This window comes from Humulus lupulus, chromosome 1 (genome assembly GCF_963169125.1).
Source record: "Humulus lupulus chromosome 1, drHumLupu1.1, whole genome shotgun sequence".
NCBI classification, from domain to species: Eukaryota; Viridiplantae; Streptophyta; class Magnoliopsida; order Rosales; family Cannabaceae; genus Humulus; species Humulus lupulus.
The window spans coordinates 264378833-264388692 of record NC_084793.1 but is presented as its reverse complement, the minus strand read 5'-3'; the positions used below and the strand labels follow the sequence as shown (position 1 = coordinate 264388692).

The following is a 9860-nucleotide window of genomic DNA, read 5'->3' as shown; positions in this document are numbered from 1 at the left end:
ATTTTTGGGATTCCATGTATAGACTCAAACTTTTTAATGAAAACAACTATTCCTATGATCAAAATATTCAAACCCTAATCCATTAATTATCCTTAGTTACATGTTTATATCAAAATAACTTGATTAGCAAGTCCAACACTATACAGTGTAATGTTTTTACCTATCCAGGGCGTTACAATCCATAACCCAACCTACCAAATCAAACAATCATATAATACTATGGTGTAATAGGTCACAAAAAGAGATAAAATTTTCAAGCTATAAATGTTTAGATATTGGCTTATAAAAGAAAAAGAATATTCATTATGGTTCAAAAATTGGAAACTAGGGTATTCCATTTCATAGGTAAGCTTGAAAGGCTCAAACGATCCAAAGAACATGCCTTAATCATCTTCCTAATCATGTGTACTTAGGATTTATGCTCAAATAATTAATCAATGATTTCTATAGTGGTCGAAACTATATACAAGTAATAGCATGCATAAATATCTTCAAACAATAGTGAAAAGGTAAATATAATTGTACACACATTATGTTTAAAAATCTAAGATCAAGCTTAAGTAACAACCACACAAGAGTTAAGCACACAATTCATGCAGAATTCATCAAGTTCCTAGACATATTCTAATCTCGATCAGAAGTTTTATCATTGACAGACAACTTTCAACATAACCATGCTTATGACAACCTAAAAACTAGGCCTGGCGATTCATGTAAACGTGTCAGATTCGTGTCTACGCAATTATGACACGATATGATTAAGGTAAACACGATCACGGCACGATTATTAAACGTGTCAAAAACACGAACACGACACAATTATTAAACGGGTTAACACGACACGAACATGACACGACATGATAACATTATTATGACATGATTAATGTGTCATGACACAACATGAAATTGACACAATTAATGATAACTATATGAAAAAATCATAAAACCTATGATAATTATTCGTGTTATCATGTTGGCATGATTATGACACGACACGATTATTAAACGGGTCAACACAATTATGACATGAAACGATTAAGATAAACACGAACATGACACAATTATTAAATGTGTCAAAAACTCAAACTCGAACATGAATATTAAATGTGTCACCCAAACCCATTTATTTTCGGGTTGTGTCGTGTCATGTCATTGTGTCATGACCCAAATTTCCACCCTTACTAAAAATAAACTAATTTTTTTTAAAAAATGACACTAGAAACAACTAAACAACGAAGGTAATCGTTCAGAATTTTGAGCTTCAAGCTTGCTCGGAGATGTAGTAATATGTCCTATTGTGTTCTCCAAATTCTTGAGAGACGCTTGAGTACTCTGAAGAATTACTTGAGTCTGTATATTGGAAGCCACCAAAGTTTTAAGCACGTCTGATATTGATGGTTTCTGATCTTGTGGGACTCCAGTAGGAGGTTGTTGAGGACAGGGTGCATAGGCTTGTTGAGGAATTTTTTGGTAATTAAACTCTTGTGGTCTGGTAGGTATTTCTTGTTGCTGGTTCCCATATCTTAAATTAGAATGATCCCCCTATCCTTCATTATAAGTATTTTAATAGGGATCAAATTGTTGTCTTGGCTGCCCAGGAAACCCACCAATGGCATTTACTTGCTCAATTTGTATCTCTTGAAGAGTGGGACAAGCATCAATAGGATGCCCCACCACCTGAAATATCCCACAATGTCTTACTTGATGACCTAAGGCGATTTGTTGAACCATACTAGTCAATTGCGCAAGATGCTACTCTACTTTAGAGTTTGTCTCATTTACTCCCTTAACTGAACCCTCATGACGAACTCCAAACTGTTGAAAATTTGCTACCATATTAGAAATTAAACTCCTAGTTACAACATGAGTCTTGTCCACCAGTGCTCCCCCACTTGCTGCATCAATCATGGTCCTATCCAATGGAAATAGTCATTCATAAAAGTATTGGATCAGGGGTTGTTCACTTATTTGGTGGTGGGGGCAGCTAGCACATAGCCTCTTAAATCTCTCCCAATACTCATATAAAGACTCCCCAGTTTGTTGGCGAATCCCATAGATTTTTTTCCTTATGCTACCAACCTTAGACGCTGGGAAGTAACGCTCCAAGAACAACATCTTCATTTCATTCCAGGTATTAATAGTTCCAGAAGGAAGATAATATAGTCATTCCTTTGCACCATCCTTCAAAGAAAACGGAAAAACTCTCAAATTAATTTGCTCTTCAGTTACTAACTTTGACTTCATACTAGAGCAGACAATGTGAAATTCTATCAGATGCTTATTCGGGTCTTCTCTTGGTAGCCCATGGAAAGAGGGTAGTAAATGTATGAGGCTCGAATTGAGTTCAAAGTTAACGTCTAACGCCGGATATTGAATACATAAAGGTTGATGGTTTAGATTCGGCGTCACCAACTCTTTCAAAGTTCTTTTCCTGAGCCATCTGAAACTTAACTGATGTGTCAAATTCAGAATCTTCGTCAGATGGTAATGGTATTTGTACTGGATTGCCTTTCTTTGATGGTTGAAAGAGTGGATTGTCAGTGATAGTCCTTGAAGAGCGGGACGATGATTTCTCAAGATATTACTTTATGACTTGTAGTATTTCTTGAGTATCGTCGCCAAACATATACACCTACAATCAAAAGTTTAAACTAGTTAGTATAAAGTTAATTAAATTGAATAATAAAAAGACTTACAATAGTCCCTGACAATGACGCCAAAAATTTGATGGGTGTCGCATGCCGTATCAAATTTAAATATTTATTTTATCATTATTTTATACCAGCTACTTCAGTATAATTGTAAATAAGGGTCAAACCCACAGTACTATGATCAAATTATTATTCAAAATAAGAACTAAACATAAATTAGATAGGGTTTTAGTTTTAAAAACTAAAAACATAAAATTAAATAATGATCAAAGATTAAATAACTAAGGATAAAACGATATTAAAGAAATAGTCAAGAATTAATCTCCACATTCGACAATCAATCTATCAACAATGACAAATAATACTCAATATTCCCAATTAAACTATTAACCCCGCAGATAACACTTAAGCATTCAATTATCCCAGTTTCCCTATTATAATTAAAGCTAAGCGCTTTTAATTAATCCTTTTTACCCAACAATAAACCCATTAAGCATGTGATCTATTTAACCTAGTAAAAGTATTGCACTCTATGAAACAGGTTAATCTAGGCAACAAATTCATTAAGCATGCAATTCATTTAACCTAGGTTCTATTTTTCATCACAATCAAGATACCTGTCACAATACCATAATTGCAATTTATCACTCTACTTAGAATCCTAAACTATTAGGTGAATAATAATCCCAAGATGATAGTAGAATAATGCAAAACCCTAATTAGTTGGCCACCTAACAAGATCTCATAATATTCATAACATTAAATTAGAAAAATAGAAAAAGTTAAATAAAAGAGAATATAAGGAATAAAATTTATCAAGGCATTCAAGATCTCATGTCTAGCATTTTGAAATAACCCTCAACTACAAAGAAAACTACTCCATAATCACATTCATATTCACAAACATAAATATTCTATGAAAATAAAGGAGTTTTGACAAGAAAGAAAAATTAGATTGAAGACTGTAGATGGTGATATCTTTTCTCCTCCTTTGCTGTTCTAGCCTCTAAAATTCGCAATCTAAAGTTATTATAAAAGTTAACCCTAACCCCTTTCATAGCCCTTTCAAAAATACATTTAAAATTAAAAAAAAATTAAGGAAAAAATCGATCGTCGGCTGCGGCCAGTGTTGGCGGCTGTGGCAACTAGAACTTGTATTTTCAAGATATCAGGCTCCGGCTGTGGCCTAGGACATTGCTAGCCGCGGCCGCTGGGTTCTGTTGGTGTGGTCGCGGCCTGGGATGTGGCTGGCCGCGGCCATAGCATTTTTTCCGTTTTTCTGTTTTTCTTTAGCTATAGCCACTGCTGGTATTTTAACCATAACTTCCTCGATATAGCTCAGAACTGGACAATTCAAAAAGCTATGGAAATCTAAGAAAATATATAAAACTTGTATTTCTTGAAAGATTTTCAAAAGAGCAATTTAAAATTATCAAAATTAAGTGTGAAGTTTCAGACTTGTAATTCCGAGCTTAACCATTGCTTGTAAAACAACCCAAATTGATTATTTTTCATCCAAATATCTTAAAAATCATAAAAGCACAAAATAAACTAATTAAACATATATAAATAAATAATCAAGTTCATAATCATAGAAGAATAATGAATTAAAAATAGACAATTTTAATACTTATCAGTTAGTAAACTGCACTAGTAACCATTAAGTAAATATTCGTTATTAATTCTTTTATTCATTATATATGATCTTAATTATCTCGTACTAATACAAGATTATATTCTCATGAATGAATATGGAATTTTCTTTATATTATCATATAATTAATTCAAACAATAATTATAATATTCAAATGTAATAAAATTGTACTTTTATTTAAATTAATAAAAAGTTCTTACATGCTTTTAGGGCATTAATCCTAACACCATTACCTTGTTGAATGGAATTGGAGGCTTCGAGAGCTAGAGTTTAATTTTGGAGCCCATAAGTGGACTTAGTTCATAATAAGCGTATCATTGATGTTGTGACTAGGGTTTCGAGGGGCTCGGGGAAAATATCACACTCGAGGTCGTCGTCTAGTCCGTTACAGAATGTCCGTATGGTTACATGTTTTAGCTCCAAAACTAAAATTTAAATGCTCTACTCTCATTGGTGGAGTCTAATGAGGACCATATACTATTTAAGGGGTTCAAATCAGTTAATCAGTGACTTGATCACTCACTTCTTTCTCTCACTAAAGAAGAACTCTCTCTCTCTCTCTCGCTCCAAGATTATTAGTTTTCTCTAAGATCTTCATCAAGAAAGCTTGAATTGCATGGTGATCCAAGGCTTGTGAATCCCAATCTTATTCCACTGGTTGTAGCTTCAAGCATCTTCAAAGGAAGGCTAGTAATAGATATTTTTGGACAACAAATCTTCATTTGTGTCAAGCCTTGTCACTTTTGTGTTTCACATAAAATCATAGCTTGTGATTTTATGTCCCTAGGGTTTTGTTCTTCAAGGAAGGCCTACTCTAAACTTTATCCATTGTGTTTATCTATTTTATGAGATTGATTACTTGTATGATTTTGTCATTGACTTTTAATACAAACAAATGTTTGTAAAGCCTAATTCCAACAATAAAAAATCTCTATCTCTAAACCTTTGTTTTGTGTCAAAGTTCTTGTGTTTCTAAAGGTTTTTGTGCTAGATAATGTCATGGAAGAAAGCTCTTCAATCTCAGCCCTAAAGTTCATGTCTCAAAATCTAGTTAGACTAGACATATTTGATGGTTCTAACTTTGTTAGATGACAAGCCAAGATCAAGTTTCTTCTCACAACTTTGAAAGTTCACTACATCCTTGACAAAGATTTGCAGAACTTGGGAGCTCCAAAGGATGATGACTCTAAAGAAGTGATCAAAGAAAGAAAGAAAAGGGAAAAAATTGAACTCATTTGTAGAGGCCACATTCTCAATGCATTGTCAGATCATCTCTATGATCTCTACATAAATACAACATCGACTAAGGAGATATGAGAAGCTCTTGAGAAGAAATACAAAACCAAAGAAAAAGGTACAAATAAATTTATCATCACTCAATACATGGAATTTAAATTCTTTGATGCTAAACCATTACTTCCCCAAATTCATAAGCTTCAAATTATTATGAATAAGTTGTCCACTGTTGACCCTAAAATTAGTCAATGACACGGAGTTAGATAAACTATAGAAAATGAGATGAAAACAAGAGGAAAAATCAAATGGAAAGCAAATGACACAAACGATTTATAATGGTTCGGCCCCAATTGGATGGTAATGACCTACGTCCACTTCGTGTTCTTATTGATATTGAATCCCAACACTGTGATCAATGAACTAGGGTTCACGAGTTCCACAAGCCTTGGGAAGATTACAACTTTGGTGAAAATCACAATATATTCTTCTCTCAGGATATAAAGATCAAAATTTCAAAAAGTCCCATCCCTTGAGCCCTTTGAGTCTTATTTATAGGCTCAAGAAGGTTACATGGGTCGATGGGCCTTAATTACAATTAAGACTTGTGTATCATGGTAATAAAAGAAAATATAATTAATGCAAATATTACAAGATTGCATATCCAAAAGGAAGTAAATGAAAGTATGCGACCAGACTGGTCGCACCTAAGCATGAGGCTTGATAAATCAATAACTCTCTGGTCGATGGTCAAACAGGATTCATTCACTTAAAGTTGCCACGTACCTGCCACGTGTAGGTCGATCTTGCCACGTCATCAGAAGCTATTTTTGGGTAAACATTTGCCCCCCAAGTATATTTTATTGTGACCGGTATAAAGTAAACTTAGACAACCGACCTTTCGTATGTCTTGTCAAATCTGTCAGAGTCACCCATGCCTTCTCGAAAAAGGTAACCAATCATATCTTTGTAGTTTCCCAAAAGTGGTCTGACGGCTATTACACTTACCTATGCCTTGGAAAATTACCCCTTATGATTACTTAGGTAACTGCTCCTCGGTCAATATAAATAACCCTCCGAAATCACTTCTTACTTTTTACTTTCTCCTCAAGAACACCGAAGAACAAGGCACATAAAACTTTGAAACTCAGACGATCTTTGACGATTCCACGAAGTTTTTGTTCAGCCACCCGACTTAGCGTCTCTGAGATTTACTCCAATCTTCATCCAAGTAAGTTTCTCAAGCTTTTCAGTCGTTGAGATGTCATGCAATATCTATTTCAGACCTTGAGTTCTTGAATTTTCTTGGAAGAAACTATTTTGGGGTAAATGGGTACGTAAGTCTAAGCATGATAGTATGAGGGAATAACACTACATGAGGGTTAGGAATCAGTTTGGGGGTTAGGATTATTAATTTAGGGCGTAAAATCGAATTTTTACTTCGATGTTTAAGCATGTAGAAAAAACTGGGTTTTTCCCGCCCCAACTCAGAGTCAAAAAGTTTTTTCAGAAAAACTTTTCACTTCTGCTTTTTAATCCATTTTCCAAATTGTTCGCATAGAATTTAGTGTTTTTGTTAGAATGCTGCTGATCGTGTAAAAGCTTAGCTTTTATACACGAGCAACATTATTCCAACCTTTCCATTTTCTCAGTACTTTGGCCGTAGATTCTCATCTCCCCTTCTCTGTTCGCATATTTTCATGCACGACCCGTGGGGAGGTGAGAGGCCGATCGACGACGACTTGCTCGCCCAGTTTCTCGAAGATCAGGAACAACCATCGTTACTAATCCTGGAGAATCCTTTTTCCCATTACTCTTCAAGTAAACCTCCAACCATTCCAGCCAACATGGGTCTCGTAAAATCCACTGCTCATAAGTAAAGGAACACAACCTCTCCTCCTGCCAAACAACCTGCTCCTCGGGCTGAAAATCCTTCGACCAACCCTTCACTCAAAAGCACATCCCAACCAGAAATCCAAACAAAAGCCCGCCTTCGAGACGTCCTTCGACCAGAGGTCGAATGGTACGTTGCTCCTCCTAGTAATATTACTGTTAGGATGGTAACGAATTACGTCAAGAAGTACGGACTTCCTGGGGTAATCCTAATCAAACCCTCCATCGACCAGTTGGCGAACCTTCCTGGGGGCGCCTTCAGCACCTGGTCGAGATATCATATTGAGGCAGGGGCAACCTTGCCTCTTCATCCATTTTTTCAAGGGGTGGCCAACTATTTCGAGGTCACTCCCTTTCAAATAACACCAAATAGGTATAGAGTGCTTTCTGCTCTCTATATCCTGTACAGTCATAAGAAGTGGCCCGTCCTGACGCCACGCGAGATCAACTATCTGTTTGATCTCAAGTCCAACCCCAATCACAACAACATAGGGTTCTTCCATTTTTACCACCAGGAATCTGCTCGCACCTTCCTGAGTGAGACTACCCACAAGTCCAATGTGGGAAAGTACTTCCAAGAGTACTTTTTAACAACTGAACTAGTCCCCAACAACTTGGCCTTCGCAGAAGGAGGTAATTCATTTATTCCTTGGTCGTTCAATTTCTTTTTCTGCACATCCCTTAAAACTTTCATGCCATTCAGGTCCATGGCAACGACCAGCTCCTACTCCAGAGATGGAGATACGAGCAGCATCTTTGGCCAACATGACCGATATAGAAAAAAACGTCAAAGAGCTGGTCACAGAGGCCAATCTAAGGCTGGTCGGCCTTTTGGCACCTCACCAGGATGTGAGGGAATCAACAGCAGGGAGTGCCACTGGTGGAGAAGCCCTCGAACAACACCAAGATGTGTCACAATCCCCGATGAGGAGGGCAATGAGAGTGACCATCAAGGAACCCTCCAGCGCCCTGCGAGCAGCTGCTGCTCCGGCTCCACCAGGAAAGGGCAAGCAGAAGGCTTTTGAGCATCCCCAGCCTATTCTAGAGTCTTCGGATGAGAACGGTACTCACTTCTCACTCTTAGACAGTTTGCCCATTCCCTGTCATTTATTTGACGAGGACAACAACTTTACATACACGCCTAATTTAAATTCAGACTTCTTCAAGCCAGAGAGTGAGTGTAGCAGTAGTACTGTAAATAATGTAGCGACCAGTAGTTGTAGCTCAAGTACTTTACTTATAATTTCTTTGCTCTTATTTTCTAAACTTAGTAAGCACCTCTAATAATATTGCCTGACTGTTTGTATGTTTCTTTCCTTGCAGACATGCCTACTGAGAGGGCCTTTGACTTGTATACCAATCCAACGAGCACGAAGAAATCTAGCAGGCTCCAACCTAGGGAGGGCTGCAATGACCCCTCTGTAAAGAGGGCTCAAATGGAAGATCCTCCTGCATCAACTCCTACCAAAGAGACGACTCCTCCCCCAACTTATGTCAATCAAAATTCACCAGCTCTAGTCGAACAGACTCATCCTGCAGCTCCTGCTGACATCACTCCTCCAGTTTACACTGACCAGACACCTTCTGGTCATCCACAAAAAGCTCCAAGAGAAGCTTTCACAAATGTGGTCCTTAACTCAGCCAAAGATAGGCTGACTAAGCTAACAAGGCACCGACGCAGCTGAGAGGCCATCCACGAGACTGACTCTATGGATGTAACGCCCTGGATAGCCAAGACCGTTACACTGTGTGTTTATAATGTGCCAAACTTGCTAACCAAGTATTTAAAGTAAAAGCGTGTTACTCAAATAGTAGAGGAACTAAGGTTAAAAGAGTTTTGGTCTCAAAAGATACATTTTCATTTCTAAACATTGTTTATGTACAAGGGATCCCAAAAATGACAGTTTAAAAGTCATTTACAAAAGTTACAAAGTCTATATATGTCAACAGCCATACTAAGGCAAAATGAGTGGTTAGGTAATCTCCGTCCTGACACACTCCTCGACCGTGGTGATCGAACGGCTGGCTATGTACATTTCACCTCGGAGCTCTCCACCTCAGGCCTGGTCCAGCTTGCCCTTACCCTTACCTGCACCACGAAGCACCCGTGAGCCAAGGCCCAGCAAGAACATATATCAATAATAGAGCATGCACGTTTAGCTGTCAAGTCAATCTCACTTATAACATCTCATAAACTCAAGCATATCAATAGTCAAGTATTTCATATACAGAGCATTTCAACTCATATAACACAATGCACAGATGATAACCAGGGCTAGCGCTCACAAGCTGCTCCCTCTGTTATCCTTTCGTTTCTGGCTCCCAGTGGCCAATTCGCGTCCCATGCGCTAAATTCATGAACGGTACTCTTAGACCGCTTACACGTGTCCCTTGGCATAATACCAACGATGACACAAAACAATTCTCGG

General features: G+C 37.4%; 1 non-coding gene across 1 annotated transcript; it reads left to right on the top strand.

The window, feature by feature from the left end:
* The first annotated feature begins 1966 nt into the window (after positions 1-1966).
* On the top strand, positions 1967-2073 carry LOC133813313 (small nucleolar RNA R71). Its single transcript, XR_009884339.1, has one exon. It is a non-coding gene; the product is annotated as a small nucleolar RNA R71 (small nucleolar RNA).
* The last annotated feature ends 7787 nt before the right edge of the window (positions 2074-9860 follow it).